The sequence below is a fragment of the Panthera onca genome, chromosome B3 (genome assembly GCF_046562875.1).
Source record: "Panthera onca isolate mPanOnc1 chromosome B3, mPanOnc1 haplotype 2, whole genome shotgun sequence".
NCBI classification, from domain to species: domain Eukaryota; kingdom Metazoa; phylum Chordata; class Mammalia; order Carnivora; family Felidae; genus Panthera; species Panthera onca.
In genome coordinates, this window is record NC_138344.1 from 102,996,559 (window position 1) to 103,012,078 (window position 15,520).

A 15,520-nucleotide genomic window follows, 5' to 3' on the forward strand; every position below is an offset into this window, starting at 1 on the left:
CTAGAGTTAAGGTGTAGACAAACTTCAATGTACAGTCCATTTCTGACCCATGTGGACAAATTGCCAGGGTCAAAGAACAGGAGGCGAAGAAGGGCAAGTGCGTGGAAATAGCACGTGGGTCAACCAGCAGGCCAAGCCACTGTGCCACGGCTGGTGCATTTTCATACTTACTGTTGCCACAGTTTCCTTAGAACTCTCTTTTGTAGCAAGGCTGATAAAGGAAGAACTACCTATATGCTGGAAGAGAAACCATTCCAGAGCCCTGGGAGAGGGAATAAGATCATTTCTCAGCACTGGACTCTGTGGTTTGGCCTTTGGAGCCTGGCCCCGCTCAGTTTGAGGCTCATTTGCCTGACTCCAAGAATAGAGCTAGGGTTGGCTGAAGTGATGTGGCTACTGTGCACATCCTGGTCATTAAGGATTTTAGGGAAAATACAGCCTCCTCTTTGGAAGTTTGTACTGAAACCTTTGAAGCAGCCAAACAAGCAAACCAACAAACAAAACAAAACAAAACAAAACAAAACAAAACAAAAAAAAAGCCAGAGCACATGAAGTCAGTCCTTCTGATTTTCCCAGGGAATTTGTGTATTGTGATGGGAAAGAAAACTATTTCTTAACCATTTGAGCCTCTGCTTGACTGAAGATTAGCAGGGTTGAGTGGTTTTGTGACAACAGAGGAAGATTTGTGGCTACAAATTCAGCTAAAATTCTCACTTGAAATCATCAACACAATAAAAAGGCAACCTACTCAGTGGGAGAAAATATTTGCAAGTCATGTATCTGATAAAGGGTTACTATCCAAAATATATAAATAACGCATGCAACTGAATGGCAACAAAACAAAAGAAAAACCCACACAATCTGATTAAAAAACGGGCAGAGGAACTGAATAGACATTTTTCTAAAGAAGACATGTGAGGGGCACCTGGGTGGCTCAGTTGGTAAGTGTCTGACTTCAGCCCAGGTCCTGGTCTCGCATTTTGTGCGTTCGAGCCCCGCATCAGGCTCTGTGCTGACAGCTCGGAGCCTGGAGCCTGGAGCCTGCTTCGGATTCTGTGTCTCCCACTCTCTCTGATCCTCCCCCATTCACACTCTGTCTCTCTCTCACAAATAAATAAATACTTAAAAAAATTTAAATAAGATATGTGAATAGTCAACAGGTACATGAAACGATGCTCAACATCACTTACCAGGGAAATGCAAATCAAAACTACATTTGGATGTTTCCAATAATTTTCTATTACAAGTAACAGTGCTGACACTGCTATGAATATCCTTGCATGTATATGGTATTTATATGCAAGAGTTTCTCTAAAATATACCTAGGAAACTGCTGGAGTGTATTCAAGTTTACAATATAAGGCTAAAGATCATTTCGAAAATGGCTGTACCAATTTATACCTTCCTCAGCAAGGTATAATTTCCCATTGATCCATATCCACTCCAACAGTTGATATTGGTAGATCTGCCTTTTAAATTTTGCCAATTTAGTGAATATGTAATGTCATACCTTTGTGGTTTTAACTCACATTTTCTTGATCATCAATAAAATTGAGTACATTGTTATACATTTCCTGGCCATTTGGATTTCCTTTGTAAATGTCTATCCAAGCCTTTTGTTCATTTTGCATCAGTTTGTCCTTTTATTATTGATTTGTAGGTATTAATTATTGATAAAATCTTACTGATTTGCAGGTAGTAATTCTGTGTCAGTTACATATGTTGTAAATTACATCTCCTGATTTGTGATTTGTCTTTTCATCCTCTTTATGGTGACTTTTGTTGAATCAAAGTTCTTCCCCTTAATGTAACTGAATTTATTGGTCTTTTCTTTCATGGTTAATGCTTTTTATGTTTTAAGAAATCATACTCACCTCTGAAGCAAAAGAGATAATAAATCATGCCTTTGATCTATTAACTATTTGTCCTTAAAAATTATATAATTTAATTTCCTTGAAAGTATTCTACAATTTTAACCAGTATTTGGGATTCATAGGATGACCTGTATCACAATCACCTAAGTAATTTTAAAATGCTAACTCACAGGTGGATGAGTGATGGGTTAAATAGGTGATGCGGTTTAAGGAATGCACCTGCTGTGATGAGCACCAGGTGATGTATGGAATCGTTTAAACACTATATTGTATACCTGAAACTAATATTACTGTATGTCAACTTGAATTTAAATAAAAACATTTAAAAGTTTAAAAAAAGCAAACCTACAATGAGATATCACCTTACACCTGTTAGAAGAGCTATCATCAAAAAGACAAGAGCTAAGTGTTGACGAAGATGTGGAAAGAAGGGATCCTTAGTACACTGTTGGTGGGAATGTACATTGGTTCAGCAACTAGGTAAAACAGTGTGGAGATTCCTCAGAAAATTAAAACTAGAACTACCATATGATCCAGAAAGCCTATTTCTGGGTATATATCCAAAAGAATTGAAACCAAGACCTCGAAAAAATATCTGCATTCTACATTCATTCCAGCATTATTCACAACAGCCAAGATATGACAACAAAAAGTGTCCACCAACAGGTGAAGGGGTAAAGATATGCTATTTTTCACAGAGTAATACTCATATTATTTGTATTTTTATTATATATTATATAAGGCAATGTTATTCAGCCGTGAGAAGGAAGCAAATCCTGCCACTGTAAACATAGATGGGCTTTACGCTAAGTGAAGGCTCATTATACTAAGTGAAGTACGCCAGACAGAGATAGATAAATACTGCATGGTATCATTTATATGTGAAATCTAAAAAAAAAAAAAGCCAAACTCATAGAAAACTAGTTGTCAGGTACTGGGGGATGGTGGAGGAAATAGGGAGAGGTTGGCAAAAGGGTATAAGCACTCAGCTACAAAATGACTAAGGTTAAGGCTCTAATGTAAAACATGACAACTATAGTTAATAATGTATTGTACCATTGAAATTTGCTAAGAGAGTTAAACTTAAATGTTTTCACACCCAAAGATAAATATGTGAGGCGGGGGATGCATTAATTAACTCAATGGGGAGAATCCTTTCGCAGGGAATACATCTGTACCATTATGTACACTTTAAATATTTTATAATTTTATATGTCAGTTATACCTCAGTAAAGTGGAAATGAGGTAAAATTTAAGAAATTCTCGCTTGGTTAAAAAACAAATTAACTTCCATTTTGACTTTTACTTCAAGTATTACTTGTCAATATGGAAGAAATGGAATCTTTTCTCTTTGTATTACCATTCATATGACAAACTTCAGAAGTTAACAAAGTAACTTAAGTGGAAAAGGAATTTACTAGAAGGATTTTATTGCAGAATTCACAGAAGGGCTGGAGAAACCAGGAAAATGGGCAGGAACCAGAGGAGACAAGACCTCAGAGCTGTCCATGTTTCGTGGAGGGTGCAGCCCCTGCAGTGCTCCCTTGTCACTCACCATGCCTCCACTCACTTCCAGGGCCTGTCTGGCCAAACCTGCATCTTTGGGTCCCTCCCTTAAGAGTTAGAGTCTTGGGCATGAGCATTTTATGGGATGCTTTCCAGATGGTCTAATTCTCCAACTTTCAGAGAACAGTTGAGGGAACAACTCCACCCTTCAGCTTCCATCTTGAGATCCTTCCAAAGTAGAACAGGTATTCTCACATTAGGCCCAACGCCACAAATGTCTACCACAGCTTACCACATTCTTGACTGCTTAGGAAATTCCCACCATACTTTGCAACTCATTCTTTATTCTCTCTCTCTCTCCGTATATAACCATATATATGGATAGATAGATATAGATATAGATATAGATTCCAATGTCATTCCATGTCTCTCTCTCCATATTTTATGTATATCATATATATATATATATATATATATATATATATATATATATATATGATATATATCACTCATCATATATATATCACTCTTTTTTAAAAGAAAGCTTGATACATTTTTTATTGTGGTAAAATATATATCACATGAAGTTTAGCATTTTAGCCATTTCTAAGTGTATAATTCCATGTCATTAAGTACATTCACAGTGTTGTGTAATGCTTAAATCAAAAACAAATGGAGACCAGACCTGAAAATTCCCTGAGCAGACTAAACCAGTTTAATCATACAAGTAAAGCTTAATTTAGCTTAATTTGCCAGACAAGTGAAACTCCCTTGACCTGGGTCACTCTTTATTTATGTCTCTGAAAATCATAAGTGAAACATAGATCATTCCTCAGTATTGATACGAGGTAGCCACTAACTAAGTAGGTCCCTTTCGTTGAAGACAATTCCAATTTGGTAGCCAATCACCATGAAGAATAAACAGTCATTGCCTCCACTCTATGAAAGCTGCTTTATAAAAATATACCTCTGAGCCTCATTCCATGTTTTGGTTTGAGTGCTCCCAGTTTGCAAACTGTTTGTTTGTTTGGTGTGTGCACAATAAATTTTTACTAATTACTACTTCAGTGATTCGTTGGTTTTCCTTTGTTTTTCTCTTTGAACTTCTGACAGTAACCACCACCACTCTCTCTATCAAGCTAATGTCAATCACAGTTATTACTCTGGTGAATGTGATCAGAGGGGACTAGAGGTAGTGTTATGGGCCAGGATGGAAAGGGATCTATTACTAGAAGGGATGCCTGGCTTCCCCTTCTTCTGCCACAAGGCAGCAGCTGACAAATAACAGTTATACAGTGGCACAGCTTTCATGACCACGGTAGCTTAGTAGCTCATGGCGGCTGGTTTGTGCTGAACAGTAGACTTTGGTTGACATGTAGCCAGTTCACTTCACACTGAGGTCCCTTCCCAGCTCCCATTAGCTGTTTCATAAATAACTCCCCAGTGCAAAGTTGGGAAGTTGAATAAATTCCTCTTGTGAGTCAACTCCTAATAAATGAAATCGTCTCCAGTGTAACCCAATAAAAACAGGAATTGTCTTGGTAATTAAGAAGCTCTTTATTTGCCAACGTGTTATCTGTAAAGGCATTCTAGACACACAACATTGCCTAAGAAGAGAACCCTTCTTTGGTGCCCACTCCTGTGACAATTCTAATGCAACTGACTTTGCCTCAGAGCCCTGTCCCCTCTAGCATTTGCTTCCAGTGCAAGAGGAAGAGCGTTGTTGACAATAGCCACACAATTGATCCCATGGTTGATAGCATTTTGGAATCTTTTTTTTTGTTTATTTATTTATTTTTGAGAAAGAGAGAGAGAGCATGAGCAGTGGAGGGGCAGAACCCAACACGGGGCTGGAACTTACAAACCACGAGACTGTGACCTGAGCCGAAATCAAGAGTCGCACACACAACCACCTGAGCCACTCAGGTGCCCCACCTTCTGGAATTCTAAAAGCTAAATAATTTCAATCCCTGCCTGTAATAATGTCCTGAAGATTATTATGGTTCTTGTTAACGTTTTCTGACCACATTAGGCAAGACACTCGCTCAGTAAATGGATTTTATAACCCATCAGTTTTTGTATAGGTATTTCAAACAGAGAAATTGGGACTCTCAGAGAATCCCAATTCAATATGGCTTGAATAAGGTAAGGGAGAAAGCAAAGAACTACACCAAAAGCCTAAAAAGTTTTCATCAGTTGTGCCCAGCTTCATGAAAGGGGGGAAATGAGACCTGATGGTCAGCCATCTGACCATCCTGTGCTCAGCTCCATTCTGTGCTCAGCAGCTGTGGAAGGGTTCAGTACTCAGTGTCTGATGATTTCCAGTCCTCAGTGTACAGAGCTACTGGGAAGGGAAAGCGTGCCTGCAGGTTGTGAGTTTGGTTCCAGTTGCTTCTGTGTTGTCCCAGGTTGGTAATTGGCTTAGAACAGTAAGCTGAGGGTGGGTTCAAATCTAAGGGTTGGACAGAATCCTTCCCCTGGGGGAAGCACCTGCTTCCTGCCATTCAGAAGCAATGATGCCACTTTCTCCTTCGAGCTCATCTTTTTACAACAGCCTCATCTCCCTGCATTCTCTTCCCATTTCCTATTCTGCTGAGAATCAACTTTGAACGGAATTGGCAATTTTAGGGAGCTTTGAAATGAAATCGTTCATGCCTTCTTACTGTTTTTCCTCCACATGGGGAAAGCTGGCAAACAAAATTACAGAGGGCTTATGTCACAGATTAACTCAATTTCTGAAGCTAGTATCTCCTCAAATTGTTTGTCTTCTCCTTTCTAGGCTCTTGACCAGGAAGGTACAGAATTACAACACGATGAGTTACCATGGCAACCCCTATACATTCTACGTTAAAGGGTCCGGACCCACAGAGCCTAATTTGATTGTAGAGATTTTAATTAATGATTTCTGTGTTTTATGTAATAACACATTTTTTAATTCATGAAGTGTAAAAAAGAAAAAGGTAGACAAATTAGTTTTGATTAAGAGATAGTTCCCTTATTTAGATACACTGCTTCAATTTATGTTGTCCCGACAAATGGGTCTTATTTCAATCCAAATCTTTACCACTAGAAGACTGGTCCTCGCTTCTGTTTCAGGCTGCAATACTGATGGGAATTTCATTATTAGGAAAATCTAGGAAACTTGGCCTTGCCACACTGGTATTTGCTTGCTTGTTGTCTAAGGATGCTATCAATGGTTGGTAAATAATGAACTCTACTGAGGAAGAAGAGTATTTGAATTTTAATATGCCTTTTGAGGGAAACTTTAGGGATAGTGCTTAAACCTCTTTTAGTCTGTTTGCTCTTAATTAGCAGACATTTGCCTGTCAAAGGAGTTACTGCATGGGAAGCACTTAGAAAGGTGCCAGGCACTTTGCAAGCATTATATATTGCTTGCGTTTTTATGATGATTCCAGTAAAATGAGCTTGAGCCTCTCGTCTCCTCACCTTGTTGGGCTTATGAATTCTGTTCACAGTTAGGTTTCTCACTCTTGACTTTCTCTACTGTGAGCTCTTTTTATTATTATTATTATTATTATTATTATTATTATTTACAATCAAGTTAATTAACATAGAGTGTAGTCTTGGTTTCAGGAATAGAACCCAGTGATTTATCTCTTACATATGACACCCAGTGCTCATCCCAAAAAGTGCCCTCCTTAATGCCCATCACCCATATAGCCCATTCCCCATCCACCTCCCCTTCAGCAACCCTCAGTTTGTTGTCTGTATTTAAGAGTCCCTTAAGGTTTGCCTCCCTCTCTGTTTTTATCTTATTTTTCCTTCCCTTCCCCTATGTTGATCTGCTGTGTTTCTTAAATTCCACATATGAGTGAAATCATATGGTATTTGTCTTTGACTGATTTATTTCACTTAGCATAATACACTCTAGCTCCACCCATGTCCTTGCAAATGGCAAGATTTCATTCTTTTTATGGTTGGGTGATATTCCATTGTGTGTGTGTGTGTGTGTGTGTGTGTGTATATATACATATATATGTATATATATATATATATATATATACGTATATATATATGTATATATATATACACATATATATATATACGTATATATATATATATATCACATCTTCTTTATCCATTCATCAGTTGATGGACATGTGAGTTCTTGATTCAAGTGTTCCATATGCCCTCTGACCTTTAAGCTTGGATGTTTTTAAAAAGTTTTTTGTTTCAAAAAAATTTAGAAGGAAGAATTTCATAGCCTCTTGAGCTACAATCTTCTTTGGAGGTTAATGTGAACATAACTTGGGTTGTAAAATCACTATTAGAGGAATCTTCACTAAGTTAACGAAGCAACAGAGAAGTTGCATCATATTGTCTTTAGCTTCTGAAGTTTTTTTCCCCTAGTGCCCCCCTAGAGCTACTGGCATCTGTCCCAGTGCCTCTACCCAAAAATGGCTTGGAGAATGAAGATGCCTTGGTGGAAGAAGCTCTTTACTGAAAGGGCAGGCAGTTCCGAGAAGGGCATCAGAGTCTGGGAGAAGTGAAGGTTGAAACAACCAAAAACAGCAACTCAGCTCTCCTCTTGTGGCACAAATGGGAAGAACCACCTAAACACAGATGCTCATGATTCATATTTTCCTGGGACAGAGTCTCCCATCCCTCTCTGCTCTCAGGCTCCAGGCACCTCCTCCCTCCCTGACACCCCCTGGATGACCTAGTCCCTTTCCCCAGGAAGCTCTAACTCTCCTCCAAAAAGGAGTAGGATCCTCAACTCCTTCCTATGACTCACAACTTGAGTAATGCCTTGGTGTTTCAACAGTATTTGTTGGTATTTTCCTCTTCTTGGGTGTGGTAAACTCTGGGGTAAGATACAGACAGGTGCAAGACATTTATGAACTGAAGCGCTCCAATCCCAGACAAGTCTCACCACCCAAGGGAGCTACAGCTAAGGGTAAACAGGGAAACATTTTTTTCCTTAGAGTCGGTAGCCTAATTTCATGTCAGAGAAAGAATGTCTCTTCCAAAGCTATGACTTTGGTCTTTCTCTTCTCATACGATTGACCCTGTCTCTTGACCCTTTTTTGCCCCGAGCTCTGATACCTCTGTAGAGAAACCATTTAGCTGTCTATGGTAGTTCTCCTCTTCATTCCTGGGTGGGGCAGAACTTGGTCTAATATACCACATTAGACTGTTGTATCCCCTAGCAGTGGTCATGGTGGAGGGGGGAAGTGGAATGAAGGGGAAGTGGCACGAAGGTGATTTTGGATTCATCCCATCACCGGGGCTAGAATGAAAACTCTTTTGGCCTTGAGTGCTGGGGGGTGGGGGTAGGTGTTGTAGGTAATGGGTCACTCTGTAGATAGAGAATATACCCACAACACAGCAGGTGATTGATGACTCTTTCCTCTTAAAGTTTAACTTCTTGTCATCTCATTGCTCCTTTGTACCTCCAGAAAAGAGTAGTTGGAAAACAAAAGGAGGATGATATGGTTTTCACTGACTTAAAAACAACGGGATGTTAATTTTATCAAAGACTTTTGAAGCACATTGATGATTTAATCATGGAAATGAACATCATGCATTTAGAATTTTTCCTATTCTTATGTTCATCTTCATCTTTGACTTGTATCAATGGGCAGAATGATTTTTACCATTAGGGAACATGAGACCATAGAGAAAGCAACAAAGCATCATGTGCTTATAGGTGAAGATTGGATACATGAAGAAATAAAGTATATTCAGTCTGTATGATCTATGTCTCGGCAGTTACTAGAAAGTGTTTATTCAGTGTGTCTCTGATTTTGGCCCTTGGAAAGGTACCAAATAGAAATTTACCCCAAACTCTGCTATTCTAGGATCTTGCAAGCAAAGCTTACAAATACAAGCAAAGCTGACTGTATTGGTGGCTGTGGAGCGTCCTGTGTGGAGCACTGCTACACATAAGTCATGTGGATGATTAAAGCAAGACAACTGCAAAGGAAACTCAGAATGCCACCCAGCTCCGCATCTCTGTTCAGCTCCATCTGTTCTTATTGATGCATGGCTTCCATAGGGTCCAGTCTAGCCTGGTTCACAGATCCTTACCCCCCAATCTCAGTCACATCCATGTGGGGGAAGACAATCCCTTGACAGCCCCAGCCCAAGCCTGAGTGTGATGGAGAATTAGCCAGGTGGGAACCTGTGACTCAGCCTGCCAGATCTTCCTCTCCAACATCTACTCCACATGGGAACTGACTGGGGCCAAAGACCAGGCATCAGCGTCCTAGCTCTGTAACAACTTAGAGCCAAGTAGGAAAAGGGCTGGTAGCCCAAATGAGAGATGGTGTGGCAGATGGAGCCATTTTGTTCCTTAATTAACATAACAGCTGCAAGCAATCTCTCCACTCTCCCCATAATCCTACCAACAACACTGGTGGGTTCCACGTGTGTTTGTTGGCTATGTGTGCTGTGTGTTTCAAATAATTGATAACATATGATTTTGTCTCTAGACACAGAGCATGCTTTATTCTGCATATTCATTTTAAAATAATTTTTAAAACTTTGTATATGTCAGATGTTTTGCAGATGCAGAGTCATCGTCTAGCATTGAACTACATCCAAGAATTTTTATTTGCCTTTATCATAGCATGATAAAGATTCATGGAAAGTGTGGGGCTTGGTGGCTTAGAGTTCTCCGGTTGCTCCTAATTTGTTTACTTTTAGAAGGCAAGCTGTAAATATTAGTGGTAATTGTGTGCTGAGTGGAACCACATTCCTACCTCTACCTTGGAAAGATTATACTAATCCAGAGGCCAGAAATCTGCTGAACTTTAACCAATTCTTGAAGTTTTGAAGTTAAGTTCTTCCAGGTAGTTGTGGTTTGAATGGCATATTCCCTCTGAAATTTGATTCTATTTGAAAACATAAAAGTATTTCTGTGTAACATTGTTGTATCATACATAATATATAGAATGCAGATAACTGTATAAGACAGATCATCAAATTGTACCCAGCATGTAATAGGCATTGAGTAAGCACTTGATAAATAAATAAACTAAAGGAAAGATGTCATACGTAATAGGGTCCTCATTGATCCTGTGGCTAAGGAGTACAGGGGTCTGTGAAGATAACACCAGATATGGCCAAATGTGGCCTGCAGAAGCAGATTACCAACATGGACAGCACTACAATAAGGTGAAGACAGTGAAAATACATGTTTGCTTGCTTGAGAAATCCCTATAAATCAAGTTAAATTAGCTACATAAGTATTTCTCATATGACTTTTATGTTTTCCTCTATAAACCCTAAGTGGGCTGGGACTCAAGGCATTCCCCTGACTGCTGGGTACAGCCAGAGAGGTTGGCTGGCTGTGGTGGAATCTGGTCCAAGGAACCTCTGCAGCATCCTCCTCCAGCCCAATGTCAGAAAAGTGGAAACAAGCACACTTAGTTCGGGGCCCAGAAGGTGTTCCTCTTGCAGCTCAGAGGCCGCTGAAGAAGGTGCCAAAAGGGTGAAAGAGGGGTTTGCAATTGCGGATGGTGGTCTCTAAACATCGAAAGACGAGGTGCGTGGGTAGGAGCCTGTGGGTTGATGGTCCTCAGAAGAAATCTCCCCAGCAAGGAGCCATGTAAGACAATTAAAGGACTGTTAATAATAATAACCAACATCCACGGAACGCTTGTCAATGCCAAACACTCCACGACCTCATAATCTCGTAGCAAAGCGTGAAGGAGATACTGCTAATACCTTCACTATGCATTCATCTGGCACAGAATGATAAAGTCCCTTGCCCACGATATACCATTAGTGAGGTTTCAAACCCAGGTGGTTAGACTCTAAAATGGAGCTATTAATACTCCGGTGAAGTGCCTTTTCATGAATAAGATGATAAGGAAGTAGCTCGTAAGGTCTTACTGTGACATCATGGTCACAGATCTCTTCACCACCTCAGGCATTTCTGAGTCATGTGCTAGCACAGGGTCCACCTGCAAATGACTGCACCACCTTGAGAAAAATCACAGATCCTCGCAAATGTAGGGCAGTCGCTCCATGGTCCCCACTCTCCCTGTCCCTCCCCACCCCTTTGAGTGTGTCTACCTCAGGTCTTTACATATACCACAGTTCCCCTTCCTTCCAGGACAGCCTTTTCCTGCTCTTCACCTGTCTACCAGATTCACCCTCCTTTGAGATCCATGTTTTCCTTGGTCAGTCCAATGCCAGCCATGACTCCTGGTGTTTCAATGCCTGGTTTTTCAAAGCATCTGTCTACTCAGTCAACAGATATTTACTGGTACGCTTTCAGCATCAAGTTACAGAAAAGCCATCTTCAATGGGATTTAGTCACAGCAAAATGGTTGGTTCATATTTCTAGAAGTCCACAGTGGGGGCCAACGTTTGGGTTGCTCAGTCTAGAGGTCTCTGTTTTTCTGTGATTCTATTGACTTTGCCCTGCTCTGTATCTTGGCTTCATCCTTACTCTGACAGAAAGATGGAAACAGAATTAATTCTGGAAGCAGAAGACTGAATTCTTCCAGAAGTCTCTAGGAAGCTTCTCATTGGTCTTATTTGAGTGGCATACCTGGTCTCCAGACCAGGCCACCAACAAGCAAGAATTACCCCATGGAATGATTCTGTGGATTTACCACAGAAGTGTGAATAAGGTGGCATATCATGTTATATTTCCTCCACTCAAGTGCATGCTCCGCTATCTCATCAGATTTACAAATTAACAAGTTCAAAATTAAATTATTAAATATGCCATTTAAACCACAAACTACCCTTAAATTTCGAGATGGTGATAGCAGAGCATTAAGCCAAGCATAGAGCCCTTCTGAGCATGAGGCCCTCTGTACCTGTACAGGTCACACATCCATGAAACTGGTCCTGGGTATGTAATTACCTAAACAAAATCAGGGTCTAGTTAGAAAGGAGGGCATCTGGGGGCGCCTGGGTGGCTAGGTCGGTTAAGCGTCCGACTTCAGCTCAGGTCGTGATCTCGCGGTCTGTGGGCTCGAGCCCCGCGTCGGGCTTTGTGCTGACAGCTCAGAGCCTGGAGCCTGTTTCAGATTCTGAGACTCCCTCTCTCTGACCCTCCCCCGTTCATGCTCTGTCTCTCTCTGTCTCAAAAATAAATAAACGTTAAAAAAATTAAAAAAAAGAAAGGAGGGCATCTGGATCAAATTCCCAATAAACATTGGCCCACTTGGTATTATCTTCATTTGGGAGAGGAGGACTCAGACACTCTAAGATGGCATCTGTCTAGTTGTCGTAAAGCTGATATTCAAACCCAGATCAACCTAGAAAAGCAAATGCTACTCCCATTCTCAGTTGATAACCTATAACTGGGGATTGCTTTCTGCCTCCTGAGACTTGTGTCCCAGTGGATTGTCACTGACTAGAAATCTGTGCTCCTGGGCCTTCCGTGGAAAGTACCTGAAATTCTGCATAAATGCAGACACTTCATAACGGTTTCTAGGGAGAACCATTTAGAGTGGGTTTATTTATTTAATTTGTTATCACTGCTCCTCTTGCTAGGAGGTGTGCATAAAAGTGAGATAGATTCAAATATGACATGAAGGGAAGCCAATAAAAGCCCTGTTAGAGGGTAATCGGATACCAACTCTTTAAATGGCTTAGTCTCATGCTCACTTTTCAAATGACTGGGCCTTAAATCTGGAGGTTCTGCTTTTCCTTCTCTGTGCTCACAAGTTTCATGGGGCATGGCTGTAGGGATGTATTTCTGAGAATGACACTCAGGTACTGGGAAGAAAATGATGAATGAGCAGACATTATTTGGGAATGTGGTTTTCAGACAGGGGCTGCAAGAGAATATATTTTCGGGTGCTTCTGTTGGTATTTAAGTTGGAGACTGTATATACAGTAAATCAGGAAGGCCAATAATACAGTACATAGGGGCATGTTTTATGTATGGTTCTGACGGCATCCAGTGGCTGCCTCGGAGGGAGGGGTGTGGATTTATGGCTCCACACTTGCAGGTGGTGGCTGCTAATATGTGGCATGGCTCTCTGTCTGCGCCTGGGAGTATTTGTTTTGTGGTTCATCCTAAGGTGAAGGAAAAGTGTAAGCAAGCTATGGACTTTTTGACTCAAGAAACGCAACCTGTATCAAGAGTGCATAACTTTGCAGGGACAGACAGAGTGCTTAGATACAACACACTTGTTCAGAGATCTTTCCAAAGCTGTTTCTTGGGGCAATAGCACACGGTGGGGGGGGGGGGGGGGGGGGGGGGGGAGGGGAATGGAGTTTTATCTGACTCCCCAGTGGTTCACTCGTTATATCCGTGGGGCAGGACTGACTTATCGATAGGCACTGTGCCTGGGGCCCATGACACTTTTAGGGCCACAGAATATTTTCTCTTAAATACGAAGAAAAAATAAATGTAATAGTAATGAATATATCATGATGGATCCACTATAGATTATACTTGTCTTTACCCTAATGAGGTTGTCAAATACTTTTCGTGGCTTTTCTTTTTTTCAATATAGGAAAAAGCCCACAAACGTTAAGTTGCCTCAGGCCCATGAAAGTCATCATGTATCCCTATGCTAGAGGTAACAGTAGGCTTAAAATCTAACTTCTTTTTTTTTTAATGTTTATTAATTTATTTTGAGAGAGAGAGACATCAGGGGAGGTGCAGAGAGAAAGAGGGGGAGAGAAAGAATCCCAAGCAGGCTCTGTGCTGCCAGCACAGAGCCAGACGTGGGGCTGGAACTCACGAACCGTGAGCTGATGACCCAAGCCAAAATCAAGAGCTGGACGCTTAACTACTGAACCATCCAGGTGCCCCCAAATCTAACTTCTTCCCTCTCCCCAGGCAGGCACCAGAGACAGCCTGTGCATTAGCTGTTTTGTGAGGGTGAGCTGTTCATGGCCTGGAACAGTCTCCAAAGAACCTCAGTGCAGGGTTGGGGCCCCTTGGCCCATGCAGGAAGGCTCCTACAGCCTTGCCTCTCTTTGCATCCCACCTCACCCATGACCGGGCTCATCATAGCCTTCAGATGACTCCAGTTTAGTAGTTTCCCGGGATCGTTGCAACAAAGCACCACAAATGGGGGGCGGGGATGTGCATGTTGCTCACACACTGAAATTTATTTCTGCACAGTCCTGGTGGTGAGAAGTCCACATTAAGGTGCCAGTAGAGTCAGTTTCTCCTGAGGCCATGATGAAGAATCTGTTCCATACTTCTCTTCTAGCTCCTGATGGCCTGCAGGCAACCTTTGGTGGTCGTTGACTTGTAGAAGACCGCTCATTAGGGCCATGTCTGCCTTCATCTTCCTCTTCACATGGCATTATCTCTTGGGGCATGCCTGTGTCCAGATTTCCCCTTCTTATAAGGATATTAGCCATTGAATTAGGGACCACTCCAGTATGACCTCTTCTTAACTGATTATATCTGCCATGACCGTGTTGCCAAATAAGGCCACATCCTGGGCTGCTGGAAGTTAGGATTTTGAGGGGACACCATTCAGGTCCAAACAGCAGTTCACACTGACCTGCGATCTCAGTATGGGCCTCAGGTGAGAGCTTCTTGAGCCTGAAACTCCATAAAAGCAGCTAGCTCAGTATGAATTGCCTGCAAATCTCTCATTTTCCCCTTTCCCAGCTTCCACCACGAGGCTGGTGTGTGCACCCTCACTTCCAGGAGTGTAATCAGGGACTCTGGTGCCAGAGTGGGGCCGTGGAGATAAGGTTGAGACAGAAGGTCACCAAACATCAGAACAGGGCAGGAGCAGAAAGACAGGACCAGGGCCAGCAGGCTTTATATGATGGTCTCTGTGTCAACTACACATCAGTCTTTTTCGTTAATAGGTTGGAGGATCCATTGCAGGCAGGGTCAGGAGCATAGAGGCTGAGTCTGAAATGAGGAGGTGGGGGTGGGAGTCAGGAAGGCTGGCATCTAGCCTGGAATGTGTAGGAAGCACTGAATAGCTCAGCAAAGCAGCTGTGGGCATTAGCCAGTTTACTTCATCAGCAATGCAAGCCTCCAAGACTCAAGGCATCTTTGTACAAATATCACACTGGGCAGGAGTGGGTGAAGTGGAAAAAGAATAAACTTGGGAGTTATATGAACCTGCATTTAAATCCCAAGTTCAGAGTCCACTTGGCTTTAGACAAATTGCTCTATCTTTCAGGCTGCAAGTTCCAACATCTGTAAAATGGGAACAACAACAACA